At 36.1% G+C, this 20,916-nt stretch overlaps 1 protein-coding gene and 1 pseudogene across 1 annotated transcript in view; both read left to right on the top strand.

Annotated features, from left to right (window-relative positions):
• Positions 1 to 20,916, top strand: part of MDGA2 (MAM domain containing glycosylphosphatidylinositol anchor 2) — an 835,187-nt gene that overhangs the window by 223,693 nt on the left and 590,578 nt on the right. The window lies entirely within an intron of this gene.
• Positions 7,492 to 15,816, top strand: LOC123825110 (annotated as a pseudogene).

The following is a 20,916-nucleotide window of genomic DNA, read 5'->3' as shown; positions in this document are numbered from 1 at the left end:
CACGCCCAACGAGGGAGGGGAAACCGACAGCCTGTGCTTCAGCTGCTGCTTTTTCAAATGTGTTTTAAGCCATGCAGAACCAGTACAAATTCTGGATCACAAACACATTATCTTTTTGCTAATAGCCACTGACTGCACAATATTCCGCTGGGATTTCTTGTATAACAGGCTCACACCTGTTTACCAAGATGGTTTCTCTTTGTTACAACACACCAAGTGCTCACACACATCTTCTTGTAAAATGTCTGTTGGCAGACTGTTTCTCTTAAAAATTCTATACTGGTATAAGTTACTTTTTTAGTGCAATAAGTATAAAATTGTAGACAATTATTTTTTGTTATTACTAACAAAGTTAAAAACTAGTTATGATAAGTAATTACTTCCTCCTCTGCTGGCATATAGAGATAAGTTTTAAGGCAAGTAGGCTTGTGAGAGTTTCTTGAAAAAAAACACCCAATGATTTTTCAGGCTAATACTACAAAGCTATTCACCTTTTGCATGAACAAAATATTGACCCAGATTGCTTTCAGTGTCCTTACAGGAGTTATGGAAATAAATTATATTTCGTTCCATTGTATTCCTTGCTTTTCTATTTGTCAGTCATCATACCTTCTACTATTGTGGTCTCAAGAAATTGAATTCCATTTCTGACTCATTGCTTTGCTTTTCCTATTTGTGCTTATCACTGTCGCAGACCATTTACAAAGGAACCACATGGCGTCCAATGAAGCTGGTGTGCAGTGATTTTGCTCTTTTCTCCTCCCCTTCCTCTCACCCCCCCAAAATCTTTTCATTTTCTTATTTTTGTTACTTTTTACTGCCGTCTCCCTCTGGATTTATTTTTTTGTCTTATGATTTGTGATCTCAGACATTGTGAAAGAATAGTTAAGAATGAAAACTGAGAAATTAGAATTCTTTTTTAAATAATATTTTTCCATGATGTCTTTCCTTGCTATCTAATAATTTTTTACAAGTTAGCAAAAATGAAGCCATCCAATTAAAAAGACAAAACCTTTTTGTTCCAATTTAAATATAATTAGAATATACTAGGTATGATTTGCAACTTTAATAGTTACACTTGTTGTTCTTTCAGATTTTGGTAGATACATGCCAGAAAAAAAACACTTATTTCCATAGATACGTATTATCTGCATGACAAGTGTAAACAGAAAAGGTAGCTACAGTCAGGTGACTAAAGCAGCCAAAAGCAGACACTCTTCCAGGACCTTGCTGCTCTTTCCTTCTTTCTTTCCCTGTCCTCCTTATCATCAGTACTGATCTTGGGTGGCTACTAAATGCCCCAATTCTCAATCTCACTTAACCTCAAAGGGAGAAAGCATAGCAGTATAATGAAGAGGTAAACAGTTCTATGCTTTCTCTCCTTAATTTTGTCCATCTGTACCCAGATTCAGAACTTACCTTTTTCTCCACTTTCTTTCCCCATGCTTACCCCGTAGGGTCCTCGCTGTGATGAAGATGGTAGTTCTAGTCTTTTAAGTACTCTTCTAGTAGGCAAAGCAGGTATTATGAGAATATTTAATAAAGATTATGATAAACGGTAATTGCAATGTATAACTCCTACTTTAAATGTGAGAAAACTGAAGTTTAGCTGATAAATCCAGTTTTGTGGATCTTTCGTGCACTGCATGATCGTACTACTGTTTCAAGCTAAGATTATGGAGGCTAATCACCCTTCCTTTTCTCTAACAAGTCTGGTAAATAACCAGACTGAATACTCCATTAACAGACTGTTTGGCATATAATAAGAACCCAGCTAATGTTATCCATTACTTTAATCATCAATATGGTTATTATCAACCAATGCTAACCTATGATAAGTCATATAATGAATAGTGTGTGTTTGATTCCCATCAATTTCTATACCACATCCTTGTTTATCTTTACTATACCAAATGCCTTTTCCCCTAAATAGAACCTTGAATCAATATATTTGACTTATTTATCTATTTTCTGAAATCAAATGGGAAAATAGTTGTTCTGTTGCACAGAATGTGTGCACCTGACACAATTATTCTCTCCCAGGATATATCATGGCAGTGGTCTTCTCATCATCCTCAGCTTTATGCTGATGGTACTGTGCTTAATTAATAAGCTTTAAACTTCAAGTAGTTGATTATATTCTACTAACATTATTCTACCTATTGGCATAATAACCTGTGTCCACTTACATGGTCTCCTACCAATGATTTATTTTGCTACTGCGCTATAGTTGTCGTATGTCGCACCCATCATTAACCTGATGTTCACGAAACTGTGAATTCCATGAGGAAACGGCGTTGGTCTGTTTCAACAATGCCACCTTAGTACGTAACCATGTTTAATATATATTTGTTGACAAAATATTTATACACCTACTTTGGTAGTTAAAATTAGATTATTCCTTAATTTTTCTAACAGGTCCTTGAATTTGGCTCCCCACAAAGGGATTTCCATTATCAAATGATATGAGTTTTATAAAATTTAATTTTTCTCATGTCTAGATAAGCTATTAAACTACTATAGCATTGTTTCTAATTATAATCTCTCATTGAATTTCTATTGTTTAAAATTGCTGTAAGTTATTATTGATAAATTATTTTTTATATCTGAGAGTTTTAGTGTGAGAATAATTATTAATATAAATTTCTGATGTTTTGTTTCATTCATATGTTTTGTTATTCAGTTACTGTTTGCAACTGTTGTAACTGCTTGAATAATACTTTCAAAGTTTTAAATAGGCAAAGTGTTTTAGATTCTACTTACTCTTTGTTTACTGCCTCCTGCTGCCCTAAGGAAGTAGTAGCTTCATCTTACCTTCCCATTATGAAAGCCAGCTGTCAATCAAAATATTTCAGAAGTCATTCACTTTAAGGTAAAAAAGACAGCTATGCTAAAATTACATTTCTTTGCAAATTTGCATTTTCTTAATGACCTAAGTTCAGTGGAGTTTCAGTTACAATGAAACTCAGCTGTTGACTCCTCAGTACATCCCTGAAGGTTTAGTTTGCTACCTGACCTATGCCAATGTTGCTTAAACGTGTTAAACTCATGCTACCTACATGGAGTGCCCATGAATGTCTCTCCTCTCTCTGGACCCATTGTTCTAGTCTCTGGCTATCACAACCTGTCATGCTGCAGTGAACTTGAAGGTCTTCTTTTTGACTTTACTTGAGCAGATCTTCCACATTGAAGGATCTCATCAACAGCACGTTGTCCATGCTGCTTTGTCTACTAGCCACTTCAGAGCTGACCCACTTCTTTTCAGCCCCCATAAACCTTTATTTATGGTTGTCTGTGAGGCATGTATTTTCTTACTGGCTTTATAGTCACTGTGCGCAGGTCTGTCTGTCCTATTGGACTGTAATACTGAAGGTAGGGAATGTTTTAGATGTGAATGTGTGGTCTCCAAATGGAATCAGAGCTCGCCATACATTCAGTTATTAGCTGTGACTTTAAATTTCATTGTGCCTTCAGAAAAAATAAGGACCTTCGGAAGGGATAACAAAATAGGAGAAGTGAAAATTTTATTCATAATAATACCTTGGATTCCAGAGAAAACAATCACATATTTCCCTCATCAATGTATAACTATGGATGCAAAGAGCATCCTTACAGTGAGAGGAAATTCTTTTTGATTTTGATATTTTTGACATTTCTTTTTCCAGAGAATCTCTAGAAACCTAAAAAAAAGGTAGAACCATATTAAATTAGAACATGGGGCTTGTATTAGCTTTTCCTTTATGACATTGGAACTACCAAGATACAAACTATAATACTCTCTTCTCTAGAAGAGAGAATGTATAAAAATTCCGAGTAATTTTCAATTCTTCTTGATCTAGGTTGAACAATCATTTGTGTCTAAAGTTGCCCGCACTCTCCCCAGAAGCAGACCCTAAGATAAAGTTTCCTGAAATTGTGGCTTAGTAGAATGTATCCCCAGGAGTGAGGAAATGATACAGAGAAGGAAGGGGGAGATGTAAGGATGTGACATCAGAATCCCATTGAAAAGTACCTTGAACTCAGCTGCTCAGGGGACTCTGGAGATAGTGAAGATCACATTTCAGAGCTGTCCATCAGGGCATGGTATTTGTGTGTCCTCACTAAGGTCTGCTCCTAGCATGCATCTCTTACTCTGCTCTGGCCCAGCTGAGTCCAGGGCAGCCCTCCCACTGGGAGCTGCAGGTGCTGGCTATGGGGAGTGACAGCCCCCAGAAACCAGTGCACAGGGTGGTGAAGGAACCAGTACTGGTGTGGAGGTATGAGTGGAGTGGTGGCATTGCCAGTGACACCCAACACGCACTGCCACCATAGGTTTCTGCTGAAAGGCCTGGCCCAAGAGGGACACCTGATAGAAACAGTGTAAAACAAGTGCAGGAACTAAAGGGATGCATTGTCTGTCAAGAATTTATGAACAAAAATAAAATAAAACTGGCTAAGAGTCAGTCTGCTTTTTATTATCATCATGCATCAGTGATTCTGAATACTGTCACTGGTAAAATACTTCAGCCATCCCTCTTCCCCTCCCCACACACAGTCTCTTGGTGTGCCCCCGTTCTGGGGGATACTCAACTAGATGAAATTTAATCCTTACCATGCTTCAAAATAATATTGGGACAAAACAGATCTTTTTAAAATGTCAATCATTATCCCAATAGTTATAAATCATTTGGTGCTCCTCTTAAACTACACTGAAAAAAAAACAAGAAAATATTTTTCTGTATCTATGAAGTATATGTGTCTTTTCACTATAGAACCATCACAGACGTAAGGAGAGGGCAGCAGAGAGGAGGACCATTGGACAATGTGGGAATGCTAACCTGACATTTCAGTTCTTCCATTTCACAAATGTTTCTTGAAGAACTGCTGAATGCTGAGTACTGATTGTTATGCATATTTTGTGATAAATGATTACATAAGTGTAAGTTTTTGTATAAATATGTGTAGGATACACATGCACATAAAGCATGCCTTACATACACATACCGACTATGCACATACCTATCTGAATTATAGTTCATTTCCTTATTTGACTAAATTATTGCTGTGCCTCTCAATATAGACTGCTATATTTATCTCCATCATACTGAACTCTGCTAAAGAAAGACTATTCTAGCCTTTGGAATAACTTTTCTTCCTTTTTTATTAACCAGAGCATCACTGCAGTTCGTTTCAGCATCCTGAGCAAGACAAAAGGACCTAATTCACAACAGAAGCCTAATGCATAGTTAAATTCTGCAGATTATTTGCTAGTGAGTCAGCCTATTTACCAAGATAATTCAACTTGCAAATTAGTCATGTAGAAAGATTTAGTTGGCAAAGATAAAGTAGGCACATTTGCCCTAAAAATAGACACACTATGCTTCTTCCTAAGGCAGTACAGTAGCGCCACACATAAGAGACTCAGTGAGGCAGAGAGAGACCCTTTTTTTTTACTTATCCAAGTGATCAGTTCCTTTCCATGATGGAGCTTGGAGCACATTGCCAAGCATTTTGCCAGCCTTTTCACACTGGAAAATAAAACATGGCCCATGCTAATGAACCAGGCACCAGCAGGACTGGTTGGCCTGGTTCTTCTTTTGCTTTTTTGCACTGCTGACATTTCCTCCCTTCAGCTTGGGAGGTGCAGCTGCAGAGCTGCAGCATATTTTTGGCTCTTGTCTCTTGAAAATACTATCATGGAGCTAGAGGAGTGGAGTAGCCCTACTGGCTTACATATAAGAAGAGTGGAAGCTAAGAGTCTGGTTAGAAATATTTGAAATCCTTTGTAAAATGTAATGTGTTGGACTATAAGTTTGGAATACAGTGCCCCCTTTTGGACACATCAATTGACATTTCTTTCAGGGTTGCAGGTGAATCTGAAGCTCGAGGAACGTAGGTGCCAACCATTCTTTCTGGAGAGAGACATTCGCTCGTGGCCATCTTCCCATTGATCGCATCACTGCAAAAATCTTACCTTCCTTTTGTCTTGGAAATGAGCTAAAGTGTTTTCCCATTAGATTGTTCTATTTCTAGGCTTTAATTTTCTAAGGTAGTAGGATGTCAAATCAATATGCAAACAGCTAGTAACACAATGTCATTAATATATGGATAGGTTGTATCTACCTCATCCACTGGTGTTTCTCAGTCACATCCTAATGTAGAATAGAATGGAACGATTCAGTTAAACAGTACTTCAGAATGATGTTCTGAGAAATACACAGCCCCTTGTGTTAGTGACAAACTCTCTATATAATGGGAGAAGGTTCCTGAGTAAAACGACTGGCATTTTATGCAGAAAGACACTGTATGTGAGACATGACCTTATGTAGTACTCAGGGAAACGTTGCCTTTATTAGAGCACAGATAGCATGGCTGCTCAGAATAAGCCAGTGCCAGGCTCATTAATGAGGCTTCTTCAGCAAATTACTCCTACTGTGGATGTGCTTGCACATTGCTGGACTGAAATACCAAAATTTCCATGTGTTTTTCCAGCTGTGCTTCTTAAGAGATCAGCTGCAGAAGAAATTCTTGTCATATTCTTAGATTACACAAATGAACCCAGTTCCCTGTTAACATTTGAAGGCTGATGGGTTTCACACAGTGACTTGCTGTCATTTGTGGCCTCTGCTTTGCCCAGTTCTCCATTTGAAATGTGGTGAGCCCATTGTTTTGTCTGTACAAACTACGGGCGGACTTCAGTGCAGGGCAGAAGGAAAGCCTACAGGCACTGAAGAAATGGAGGCATAGTCATTGTCTTCGAGCAATTTGCAATTTCTCTACAGTGACTATATGTATAACAATTTGAAAAATTGGAAGCATATTAGAAATATAAAAGAATACACATAATAAGTAATGTTTACTGAGACTACATGCTCTGCAATAGGCTGCAGTTAGGTGCATTATCACATTTAATCCTCTAGATCAGTGATTTTCAAGCAGTGTTTCACAAGAATTTTTAAAACAAGCAGTACCTGACTATGTAGTCAGGGGCACTGACCTCTTTTCTCCTAGATTGTTGAATAAAAAATGACAACAGCCAACACAATGATAGCCATCTGGTATGAACCAAAATTATACCTATTTTTGGTAGATTGGCAAAAAGTACATATTTTTGGTGCATTGCAGAATTTTAGTAGCTAGTTTATGTGTGCCATGAGATGAGGAAAGTGGACAGTCACTGCTCTAGACCCAGTTGAGATGTCTGAAGCACAAAGGGATTAAATATCTTGCTTTATGATGCCAGTGTTTGTGGTCCATGTAGTTTTCCACTCTTCAGTGTGCCCATGTCCCCACTGAACGGCTTTGAAAGGAAGAGGGTTCTTTCTGAGGCCATTTCTAATTAAGGTAAGGTTAGAGGAATTGGAAAAAGGCACAGTTGTAGATACTGAACTTAGAAAAAATGAGTATGTAATATGTGCATTTTAAGCCGTTTTCCATGTAGTGGTGAATACACACAAAACATCCATCATGACCCTGTAACTAATGCTACACAGCTACACAGTGAGAAGGGCCATGGTGGGAGTCTGTCTGCATGACCATGGCAACATCCGGAGAGCACAGAAGACCCACGGTTGGTCCTGCTCTTCTGCCAACATGTAGCTTGAATTGAGGATTGGCTCCCAAGCCAGTGGTTTCCTCAGTAAATGAACTGGCTGGGGAAACTTTCTATGGCTTCCCTGGAAACCTGGGATATTATAGGAAAATATGTCGGGTTGATCCAGAAAGTATGCCACACTGTAGCAGGTGAATGTGTTCATTTTCCTTCCTTTCTCCTTCCATTCTACCTGTGAACTCCACTTGGGTGCCCCTCTTTATAGATACTATATATAAATGTACATACATAGAATATTAAATATATGTGTATAATTAGATTACATAGTATCATACAGGGTGGGGCAAAAGCTTGTTTACACTTGTTCATATGGAAAATAATACAATGAGTAATAAATAGTAACACAAGAATAAACTCTGTTTCATGTACTTATAACTGTAAACCTACCTTTGTCCCTCTCTGTATTTACTATATATTATATATAGCAATACACAGTATGTTACACAGAGTATTATATAGACTAGGAACCTCCAGGAATATGATGTAAAAACTGAATTCTGTACAAGGATGTTAATGGTTGAAAGTTGTTAAAATATTTTCAGTAATGCGTGATTTAAAAGCCCACTTTTTCCTGAGAGTTTAAGAAAAAATGTTAATTTTAGTGTAGTTTTATATACTTTTCAGAGCCACTAAATGTGTGTATGTGAAGATATGTGTTTGTGTGTGTTGACATATGGTTCGATGTAGGGAAGAGTTGAAAAATAGTGTGGAGATTTCCTACATGCCCCCCCACCCAGCTTCCCCTTAGGCCAACATCTTACATACTTGCCGAATAGTTATCCAAATGAAGACATTAGCTATTGTATGATACTAATTTAACAAAAGTATAGAATTTTTTAAGATTTCACCACTTAAAAAAATAATGACCTTAACCACCTCCACTCTGTGGTGGTCCTTTCACAGTCTTGGCACTTTCAAAGGCTACTGGTCACTCTGTGAATATCTCTCAGTTTGTGTTTGATGTTTTCTCATTATATTGAAAGTTGTCCATTATTGGGAGAGTAGCATGGAGACCGTTTGTCCTTCTCACCACCTCTTATCACAGGACTGTATGGCAGTCATGTGTGTTAATGGAGATGTTAACCTTGATCAATTAGCTGCAGGAATATTTGCCAGGGTTTTTCACTATAAACTTCTTTTATTTTTAATTAATTATTAAATATATTGTGTTCTCTTGTGTTGTGGCAGATGCCACAAGCCATTTAAAACAATACATTTATTTATGCTTAATACATTTATTATTCTACAGTTCTGTATTATTATACATAGGACTCAAAAGTCAAGGTGTCAGTAGGGTTGAGTTCTCTTCTGCAGTCTCTAGGAGAGACTGTTTCCTCACCTGCACTAGCTCCCATAAGTCACCCACAGTCCCTGGCTCGTGGCCCCTTCCCCCATCTTCAAAGCCAGCCATGGTGGATCAAGTCCTTTTCACATAGCATCACTCTGACTTCTTCCTCAGTTCTTAAGGACCTTTGTGAATACATTGGTCCCAACCCAGACAATCTCCCTATTTTAAGGTCAGCTGATTAGGAACATTGATTTCATTTGCAACCTTAATTCCCTTTTGCCGTGTAAGACAACACATTCACCAGTGTTGTAGATTAGGACTTGGACAGCTTCGGGAGGACATTATTCTGACTACTGCATAAAGTATTTTTGAGATATCCTGTTTCTGCCTATTAATTTTGCACACTAAAATTTTGCTCACTGATTTAACTTCCATCAAAAAACCTGACCTATGGTGATATAATGATGATTTTTAAATTGTCTCATTTCTTCTACATTTACGTGTTGAAGTTTTTGTTTAAGAAGTAAATGTCATTGCACCCCCACTTATTTATTTGTTCAGCTATTTATTATATGTATGTATAGTAATTATGGATATTAACTTAATTATTTGGCTTATAATCTAATACTAACATTATTTATTTCATTGATCAAATGTTGTAAGTGGGATCTTTGGAATTATTTCAGGTTGCCTGCTATGTCACCTGTGGATAGCCCTCCCAGCCACACACTGTTTTAATCTTTGCCTTCTTGCTTTCCAGTACCACGTGGTGATCTAGGTCTAAAGTCCATTTAACAGTTATAGTTACTCTTGAACTGTGAACTATGAAAATTTTCATAAATAAAAATAAAACCTAAAATTATTTTTATAAAGGCAGTAGATTAATGATTTGGAAAAAAAAACAATTCTTTGAAAAGCATCCAATGATGGTATGCTATAGCTGGTAAATTTCAGGTGACTTTAAAACTATGTAATACTTCCTTTAAAAATGTTACTAAATTTTATTGTTTCCAGATTGGCAGTATTTAAATAAATTTGCTCAATCTTAACACATAAACTTTCTATAGCTGCCATCATGTCATCATCGACAATATAATAAAATGGTCTAAAAGGCAATTCCTTTTTTTTTTTACATTTTTAAAAATGGCTTGAATGTGCTCTTGAAGACAAGAGGAAAATAAAAGCTACTACTTCTCCAAAAAGCCTAAAACTGATGAGGATACAGAGAAGGATTTCAGGAAAATTATGCAATTTTTGACTATAACATAACAAGAGAGAACTGAGGGATGGGAGGTAAAGGGAGGTGAAGGATCACCATAATTTTAAGATGTTAGGGTTTACAGACACTGTGTTTTCATACTAGTTTAAGTAATCCCAGTACTCATCAATTTGATTAAGGGAAAAAAAGTCTTTGAACCAGTTTCTCCCTGTCATTTTAGTATTTATTCATCCAAGTATAAATACAAATGCACAATCTCATTCTCTGAAATCCTCTTTTTTTTTTTGTAACCTTCACAGTGGAAGTAAGAGTTAACTTCAACTGAATAATTGTCATAAGCAAGGTGTTGGGAACAAAGACACAGGGTCAGAAAAACAGAACCATATTCCCCCCTGGGACTTTATGCAATTCCAGATACTTTCTAAAGTGGTGAATTTGTTTCAATTGTCTAGCAATTCTTTCTTTAAGAAGTGCCGATGAGCAGTGTGTTAGGGAAAGCTTCACCGCGTTTTGCTAAACATTTGATTCAGTACAGACTGTGTGAGAGATGTGTTTCTCATTATTAAGGGATCTATCGTTGGAACATGCCAAGATTAAAATTTATCAGGCAGTTAGTCTAGATCTATGGATTAGCTGCACCTATGAAAGAAATGAACTGTTACTAAACTCCTAAGAAAGATAAATTATTCCTTGATTTCACTAAAGCACTTTTATTGATCTCACCATATTTTTCTTTCCTTTTTTTGAATCACTATTTTAATTTGATGAGCAATTCAGAGAGAAACTTTCCTAGAGATGCACTACACAGAAAATATATCATTCTCTTCCTGTGCCACTTCAAACTCAATACATAATTGGAAACTGGGGAGAAAAATTTAAAGAACATTTTTTTCTCACTTTGTTGTCTGTATTACTTATGAGTAAGGATAATTAGTCTGGAGAATACTATAGCAGTATCATTCAGTCATTCTCACAGCTGAAAAGATTAATGTGCATTTCTACAGTTTAATTGTGTTTTACTGAAATTGTTGTTATGGATTGTTTCAACATTTCAGTGAGGTATTTTCTCCGTCCATTAGTGAAGTACAGATGTTTTCATGATGAATTATCATTCAGTCTCACCGCAAAATAAGGGCAGCCTGGGTCTATACAAAGACTAGTTTTCAGAATCCAGTTTAATATTTGGAATGTGCTATTTCAAAATGAAAATTTTCCCTTTTGAAAATATAGTTTCAAGCACCTGAATCCAGAGCTCTCGTGCATACATGTTTTCTATTCTAATATCTAATTATCATCTGTCCAACCCAAATAATAGACCCTGCTGGGACAGTTTCCCTAAGCTTTTCCCTATTATGATTCTCTCTCTCTCTCTCCCCCTCCCCTTTCTTCCCCCTCTATGTGTGTGTACACACTTGACCTTAAAACATTTTGGAATGATTATTTATACAAAGTAATAAAAGCTTTCTTGAGTGTGATTCAAATCACAAACTGAGTATACAACTATCCATCTATTATTGTACAATAAAATTGAGGAAACCATATAAATGTAAGATATAAGAATGTGTGTGAGTGTGTGTGTGTGTGTGTGTGTGTGTGCAGTCTGTCTGGAAAAAATCCAGCCATTGTTAATATAATGAGAAAGGTTTGTGCAATACCAATGTAAACTGGTAGCCAAGGAGAGCAGACCAGAATGCACATGAGTGAAAAATGATGATTTCACTGTACTAGTCAGTAGGGGCAAGAGATGCCATTGAATGAGCACGTGTACTGTGTGGCTATCGTATTCAAAATGACTGAGCGAGTAGAGCAACTAATCTGCATCAAATTTTGCATTAAGCTTGAACAGTCCTCTATGGAAACTATTCAGATGATTTAGAAGGCCACAGCTATGGTCAACTGGTGATTAGCAGCTTCATCAGGACAATGTGCCTGCTCAAGCATCACATCTCATGCAGAGCTTTTGGTAAAACATCAAATTACCCAGGTGACTCAGCCCCTCTATAGCCCAGATTTGGCATCCTGCTATTTCTGTTTTTTGCAAAACTAAAATTACCTTTGAAAAGGAACTGATTTCAGACCATTGATAAGATTCAGGAAAATATGACGGGACCATTGATGGAGATTGGGAGAATCGTGTGATGTCCCAAGATGCCTACTTTGAAGGGGATGCCTACTGAAGTGCCATTGTCCTTTGTACAATATTTCTTGTATCTTGTATCTTCTCCAATAAATGTCTCTATTTTTCATATTATATGACTATACCTTTTGGACAGACCTCATATATTCATATAACTGATAGGACAGTAGGTTTTTTAAACCAGCATCACAATAAACATGTAAATAATGTGTTGTACTATGGTGGTATGACAACTACAGTGTCACTAGGGTATAAGAATCTTTTAGCTCCATTATAATTTTATGGAACCTCCATCATACATGTGGCCTATCATTGACCAGAATTTGTGCTGCACATGGCTACAAATACATAAGCACTAAACAGTTAATCAGTGATTTCAAATAAAAATATAGGCATTTGCAACTCACTCAGCTTTGGGTAACTGATTCACAATGTTAAGTTCTTGTTTTTAACAGACTATTTTTTAGAGCAAATTTCAGTTCAAGAAAAATTGAGTAGAAGGTAAAAAATGTAATTTTAAATCATCTGGTTTAAAGTGAGAGGATGTACCATGTAAATTTTTCTAAATTTAGTGGTAAAAATTCTTTTTTTAATTACATTTCAGTCATATTTAAATTTATTTTATTTTATTTATTTTATTTGAGATTTTTTTATTGTTGTTCAAGTACAGTTTTCTGCCCTTTTTCCCTCCACCCCTCCCCACCACCCTAGCCCTTCCCACCTCCCTCCCCTGTTTCCACCCCGCCTTGTTATTGTCCATGTGTCCTTTATAGTAGTTCCTGTAAACCCTTCACCCTTTTCCCCCGTTATCCCCTCCCCTCTCCCCTTGGGTCACTGTCAGCCTGTTCTCAATTTCAGTGTCTTTGGCTATATATACTTTGCTTGCTTGTTCACTTTGTTGATTAGGTTCCTGTTAATCGTGAGATCATATGGTATTTGTCTTTCACTGCCTGGCTTATTTCACTTTGTATAATGCTCTTCAGTTCCATCCATGCTGTCGCAAAGGGGAGGAGTTCCTTCTTTCTTTCTGCTGTGTAGTATTCCATTGTGTAAATGTACCAGCATTTTTGACCCATTCATTTACTAATGGGCACTTAGGTTGCATCCAGCACTTGGCTATTGTGAATTGTGCTGCTATGACCATTGGGGTGCTTTTGGATTGGTATTTCAGGGTTCTTAGGATATAAGCCCAGCAGTGGAATTGCTGGGCCAAAAGGCAATTTCATTTTTTCTTTTCTGAGGAAATTCCATGCTGTTTTCCACAATGGCTGCACCAGTCTACATCCCCACCAACAGTGCACTAGGGTTCCCTTTTCTCCACAAGCTCTCCAACACTTGGTGTTTGTGGACTTGATTATGATGGCCATTCTGACTGGTATGAAGTAGTATCTCATTGTGGTTTTAATTTGCATCTCTCTGATGGCTAGTGATGCTGAGCATCCTTGGAGAAGTATCTATTCAAGTCTTTTGCCCATTTTTTAATTGGGTTGTTTGTCTTCCTGGAGTGGAGTCATGTGAGTTCCTTATATATTTTGGAGATCAAACCCTTGTCTGAAGTATCATTGGCAAATATGTTTTCCCATATAGTTGGTTCTCTTTTCATTTTAATGGTGTTTTCTTTAGCCATGCAGAACTTTTTTAACTTGATGAGGTCCCATTTGTTTATTCTTTCCTTTATGTCCCTTGCTCTAGCAGTGAAAATACTGCTGCTTGGAATGTGAGATTTTTCTGCCTATATTTTCCTCTAGGCCTTTTATGGTGTCATGATATTTAAGTCTTATATTTAAGTCTTTTATCCACCTTGAATTTATTTTGGTGTATGGTGTAAGTTGGTGCTCGAATTTCATTTTTTTGCATGTATCTGTCCAGCTCTCCCAACACCATTTGTTGAAGAGGCTATTTTACTCCATTTTATGCTTCTACCTGCCTTGTCAAATATTAATTGACCATAGAGACTTGGATTTATCGATTTTTATGGCATTTTATAATACACATCGGTAAACTAAAAGCTTTGAAAAGTTCTGCAGTAAAGAAACCTCATTATACTTACAATTTTATACTTTATATGTACTCTGTATATACTTTATACTTATAAAGCAGCTATTACAACATGTTAGACTCAACTCTTCTGTTTCAAAGGTCTTGTTGACTTTCTGAAGCATTATTACTTCAAGAAACAAAGTTATGGAGATACAAATGTAGATAGCACATTATTTATATCGATATTTTTATACTATGAAGACTAACATAAGCAATCAACTCTTGAAAGAAATTTCCATTTAGGTTTAAGTGTTCTAAATAATTTGATCAAAATACTCTATATAATTTGGTCAAAGTATGAGTGCTAGTGTATATGTCTATCTCTGACTTTTTAAAACAAGATTTTATGGGATAATTGTGTTTCATATGGGCATTTTTACCTCATGGTTTTGTGGTAAAATAAGTAAAAATCTATGACACAAGATAAAAGTCTATTTAACCTTCAGAGTTAAACGGATACTTTTTATTTTTCAATTACAGTTTACATTCAATATTATTTTGTATTGGTTTCAGATGTACAGAACAGTGGTTAAGCAATCATGTTTTACAGAGTATTCCCCCTGATATTTTCAGTACCCAGCTGGCACCACACATAGTTATTACCATGTTATTGACTACATTCCCTCTGATGTACTTTACGTTCCCATGACTGTTCTGTAACTACCAACTTGTACTTTTTAATGCCTTCACCCTTTTCACTGAGTCCTCTAACCCCTTCCTTCTGGCAGCCACCAATCCACTCTCTGTGTCTGAGTCTTAAACAGATATTCTTTTTTTGAAGCTTTTATTTATTTATTTTTAGAGAGAGGGGAATGGTGGGAGAAAATGAGGGAGAGAAACATTCAGGTGCAAGAGAAACATCGATCATTTGCCTCTCGCCAGCCCCCCACCGGGGACCTGGCCCACAATCCAGGCAATCCAGTCTTGTACCCTCACCTGGAATGGAACTGGCAGCCTCTCACTTTCTGGACATGCCCGACTCACTGTGCCACACTAGTCAGGGCTTAAACAGATATTCTTGAACTAACTTCCATTTGAGATATTGAGGAAACTTCACGCTTACACATAAGGTCACAGATCTGCCCAAATATTGTCCAGCAGTTCAAATGTCTCACATTGTGTCTCATAGGTATCTGCCAAATCATATTTATAAATCTTTGGAATAAGAATCTGTTCTCCTCTTCCAAGACAGTGTCTACAAGCCTTCACAATGGTCCAGCATTGACATACCACTGGAGGCTGCCCTAAAATACAGATTCTAACAAAACTAGGCTTCCCTGCACCCCGATCATAGAGTTATTGACCTTCATAACAGAAAAGCAGCAGAATCTGCATGTCGCATGTGTCCAGGCTGACTTCATGGAGTCCGTGCTGTGAGACCCAAAGTTCCAATGAGGTTGTCCAAACCGAAAGCCACGTCAGCCAGGCCTCGGCTGGATCCCTGTGTCCGTGACAGGGCCAAGAGTGCTTTCCTTATTGAGGAGCAGAAAATCTTTGGGAAAATGTCGAAGGCACAAGCACAGAGTCAGAAAGCTCAATAAAAAATGAAGTTTCTGAGTAATAAAAGTGGTTAAAAGGCTGAAAAAAATCTGTGCATTCAAGTTTTTTAATATGTACTTTCTGGTTCTTATTCTGTCTCCATGACAGGGAGAAGGGATTTTTTCCATGGTGTATTTAGCTGAAAATGCATGCTAAAGCAATGATGGAATCTGAATCCATCAGTGTATTTTCGTGTTCATTTATGTGAACAAGGTCCTTATGAACTACCTGATATTCTGTGTCCTTTTGAAAAAAAAAATACTGTCTCAAATGAGGAACTTGAAAAGAAAGAAAATATAACTGTTAATAATATTTTGAAAATTGCTCTCTCAGTCTTGATATCACTGATAAATGCAACATCGTTTTTTTTTAATTATATTCTAAATAATGAATTTCTGAAGGAAGGCATTTTGGAAACTCTAGTTTAAAATTATCACCCTTATTTGTTTTTGATGTGTGACCTAAATAATGCAAATATGAATTTTGAAGATTACAGATTATTGCAGACATGTGCAGATCAGGACCCAGGATGAATACAATTTCATTCACTCATTTCTTCCATTTGAGTGTGGACTTGCAACATGCCGGGAGCTGAGCTGCACCCTATGGTCCAGAGATGCGGAGGAGTGATCTGTGTTCCATGCTCTCAGAGAGCTGCCCCCGTGGTCACACGAAGGCTTGCACTGAGCTCATAAGTATAGACATAATTGCCTTTTCAAAAACAAAGGGTAGGGTGTGAACAGAACATAGAAACTTGTAGAGCAAATGTGTTTGAAGAGAAGTATTAATTTGGGCAATTATAAAGTGATCACATCATAATAAGAAACCTTTTCATTAAACGTGTTTTGATAGTATTAGACACCAGCAGAGTCACCCTCCTGGGAAACAGAGGTATCTTTCTAATGCTACTTGGTTTCTTGGTCAGGAATGTTTTCTAGAAACACTAAGTACTGATTAAGAAAGCAAGTGACATTCCACCTGATTGAAATTTTTAGAAGACTACTTTTGTGATCCTTATATGCATAGGAAATAGAGAAAACAAGAATACTAAAATAATGTAGAATCACCTTAAAATAATACACTATAAAATAATAATGTTACTATTACCAGTTTTGAAATAAGTCTTAATCTTTTGAAGTAAGTCTCAATCTAAACCTGATGTCTTAATCTTAATTCCCTAAACCTTTATAAAAACCTAACTCAGAAGTGAAGAGACATTTGGAGTTACTCACTATGGGAAATTAGAAATTCTGAATTCAGGACAGCAGGGAAATGAAGTGTTGTGGCCTGACACTGCCATTTACATTGTTATTCCATGGAAATGGAGTAAAGCAGTAGACTTGAATTGTAAGCACACAGAAAAATGAAATCATCTTTTTGTTATTCAAAGCAGACACAGCATTCTCTGCTATTTAAGTATCTCATCTAGTTGTGCAGAAAACAAATGCATGTGCTAATTCAGGAATGAATCACAGGGCATAGCCTGAGATACAGCAAATGAAACAGTTATCAGGGACTACTGAAGTCTTTCATGTGTTTGAGAATTATGGTGGACATACCTGAAATTAGTGTACACATCCATGATTGTTATCCTTAAATTAATTTTGTACCTTTGTTAAATAAAAACAAAGATAAATAAAAAAGCCTTTCATATCTAAGGAAGAGTTATGATTATTAAAAAGTTGCTTTGCTCTGACTTTTTGGTGTGGCTCAGTGGATTGGGCATTATTCTGAAAACCAAAGGACCATTGGTTCAATTCCTAGTCAGAGCACATGCATGGGTTGTGGGCCTGGTCCCCAGTTGAGTTGCGCGCAAGAGACAACCAATTGGCATTTGTCTCCTTTTCTTTCTCCTTTCCTTTGCTCTCTCTAAAAGTAAATAAATAAGATCTTTTAAAAAATCACATTGCTGGCAAAAAAAGGAAGAAATCTTTGACAATGAGATTACTGTTAAAATAGTTTATTTTAGAAAACAACCATTTAATATCAACCTATCAATTATTGAATAGATGGCCTTCGTTATTCCTGCTAAATGATTCCATTTTTCTGTGATATTTTTAATTTTGACTAAAGTTCAACTGTCACAATAGTACTAAGAGACAGGCTGTCTTGCAAATATTGAACACTGTTTAATAATTTGCTTGTTGTAGATATTTATGCCACTGGAGCCACCATTGTCACCCTATATTGTGTTTCAAAAACAGAATAAAAACACTACATTTTACATAACTGAGATTATTTGTAGGATCATGAAATTCTGCCTTTTGAATTCATAGATTTTCAGTTGACTTTTCAGTTGCAAAGTTAACATATTGTGTATTCTTTGATCAAATGTTTTTTTACCAATTCTAGAGTATTTCTGTGAAGTCAAAGAAGGGAGTAGATATTCTCAGTGTGCCCATCCAAAGTTTTATATTTATTGCCTAAAACAATGTATTTCACAGGTAATGATAGAGTGGCCTAACTATGGCAGGTGTGTTTAACGCTCCGCAAAAATATATGAGGAATGGAAATATAGCCACTTGTGCTAATGCTGTTTCTCCCTTCTTGTTGCTTTCCTCCTGTCCATTCTAACATGGTCCTTATAAATGACCTGATGTACCCAGGAGATGTGCATTGTGGCTTTCATGTTAGTGGCACTTGGGAAAAGAACAATCAAACTTATTTTTCATGTAAAATTTTAGCCGTATGTGTGAGTGTGTATGTGTTTTAACTTTGTGTTGTGACCAGCTGAATGGATACCTAGTGATATAAAATGAGTAGAAAGAGAGAGGAATGGGAAAAACATATAGCATAGAGGTTTCTCATGTAAAAGTTAAAATGAATTTCAGAAATATGCCAGCAGCACTTTCATTCTTTGGGAGACATGCTTTGTTAACTTATTTTGATTTTGTTAATTGGACTCAGGTGGAGGGAAGTGGGGATGACCGGGTGACAGGGAAGTTCTGCCACATTTGCTTTGCTACTCAAAACCTAGAGAAAACCCAAGCTTCACTAGAAAGGAAAGTAATTGGAAGGTCAACACCAACACTCATATTTCCTTTTTATCTGCAGAGATTTTGCTCACGAATAAACTCACATATTTAATTTATTGCTATTGCAAAATTCTGAGAATGCTCTACTGAGGGACCGAGTAGAAAATTTAGGAGTTTAGAGATGAAAATCAGAAAATGCAGGTCTGGCAATTTAGTAAACAGAAGAAAGGTGAATATCCATGTTATGGAGGGCAACTTCTGGTTTTATAAAGAGATAAGTAGTCTCTTGACACTACGACTTTAAAGAATAATGTGAAAGTTGTAAAATACTTTATTAGAGTCAACATACGACCAAAAGGGTCAAGTACCTGATTTCTTTGACTTGAAAAAGTGAATTTAAAAGTGAATACAGTTAGCAGACAGTTTAACACCAAAGCAAACATAAAACAAAACAGAATGTACCCTCAAATATTTGAACGAGTTGAGGGCATTTAGGAAATATAATCTGTTTTTTGCAGTGGAAGCATTGTCTATTTCTATTAAGATTTGCCTGTTAATAATAAGTAAACAGTTTTAGCCATTATCAGATTTCTTTTAAAAAGTGACATTTTTTCCTCACAAACATCAATTAGATATATTTAATATCCATAAGTATTCCAGTGATGTATATCAGGAGTACTTTCAACTCTACTTATGCACAAATTTATTTTATTCAAAATTTTATTTTAATTATATAAATAAAATTTTCTATAACTATCAATACTATATGATTATACTCATTATGTTAAAAAAAAAAAGAAACAAAGAATTTGCTTCCAGTTGTGTGTTTGTGTGTGTGTGTGTGTGTGTTACTTTTCAGCTTGGCAACATATTAAAGAATAAAGGTTAATGAAATATGCTGCCCATCTTTTTCTGAAAGTATGAATCATAGTGTTTAAAGTTTTTTATTTTGTTTGACTATCCCTTAAGCCAACCAGAGAAGGCAGAATTCTTCCCCACAGTTCACAGTTTGCTTTGTTTCCTGACTCTTTAACCAACTTAATTTAAAATGTTTCAGAAAACTCAGCTTTTGATCCCTTAATACTCTTTGAATAACAAAATTTGAAACTGTAAATGTTATAAATGCAAAGAATCTCCAGATCTATTACATCAAAATGACACAAAACATAGGTGTTCAGATTGTATTTGAGGTTATCGAATGTCCAGATATAATATAACAGTTTGATTTAACATGGGTTATCTTGGGGAAGGAAGAGGATTTGCCTATCTTGTTCTTTGTTCTACAGTCTGCTTCACTACAATTTTTTAGTTACATTGTATTCATTTAATTTATGTTTCCTTTGCACATAACTGTGTGTAAAACAACAGTAATCAAAACCGTCTCCAGAAGGGATGAACCATACACATTTCATCTTCTAAAATAAATGAATGAATGAATGAATGAATAAAAACATACATAAATACATAAATTATATATATTTACATCTAAGAAAAATGGAAGTCTTTATAAAATTAGTGCTTGATACTAAAAGTAAGGGCTTTTTAACCACTCAAAATCAAATTTTGTACCAATGGCTTCACTGAAAAAAATTACAGTCAAAAAAGGATTTTTAGTATGATGTTCACAGTCTTGCATGTAATTGCATCTGGCCAAATATTTACCTTTTAATTAGCTTTAAAGTTTAGTGTAGGTGCTTTACATCACCAAGAAGAAAATGCCCCCATGTATTTAAATGCCTCCACTCCAGTCCCCTCCACGCCCATCCCCCCTCCTCTTTCTTCTCACTTCTACCCTTAAGGCTAATGAAAAGACCCAAAGCACCCTTCATACTAATTCATTATATAATTTTCCCAAATGTATATTTTCTTGAAATTACAACATATACTGTCATGCTTAAAATAACATAGACTACTAGGAGCTATTTTAGACTTGGTCTGTTTCTTTTCTTTTACACTTGAACTTTTTATCATTCATCTTTATCATGTTCAATGGGTATATTACTTTAACAGAATTATTTCTGAAACAGTTCATGTAAACTGGTATCTTGTGGATTATCAAACTTAAATTATTTATGTGACTTTCTATTAAAAATAATTATTCTGAAAGTAATGTAATTGGTTATAAAC

This window comes from Phyllostomus hastatus, unplaced genomic scaffold (genome assembly GCF_019186645.2).
Source record: "Phyllostomus hastatus isolate PE091 unplaced genomic scaffold, TTU_PhHast_1.1 phas_contig_62, whole genome shotgun sequence".
Taxonomy (NCBI): domain Eukaryota; kingdom Metazoa; phylum Chordata; class Mammalia; order Chiroptera; family Phyllostomidae; genus Phyllostomus; species Phyllostomus hastatus.
This window is presented reverse-complemented; position numbering and strand designations above follow the sequence as displayed.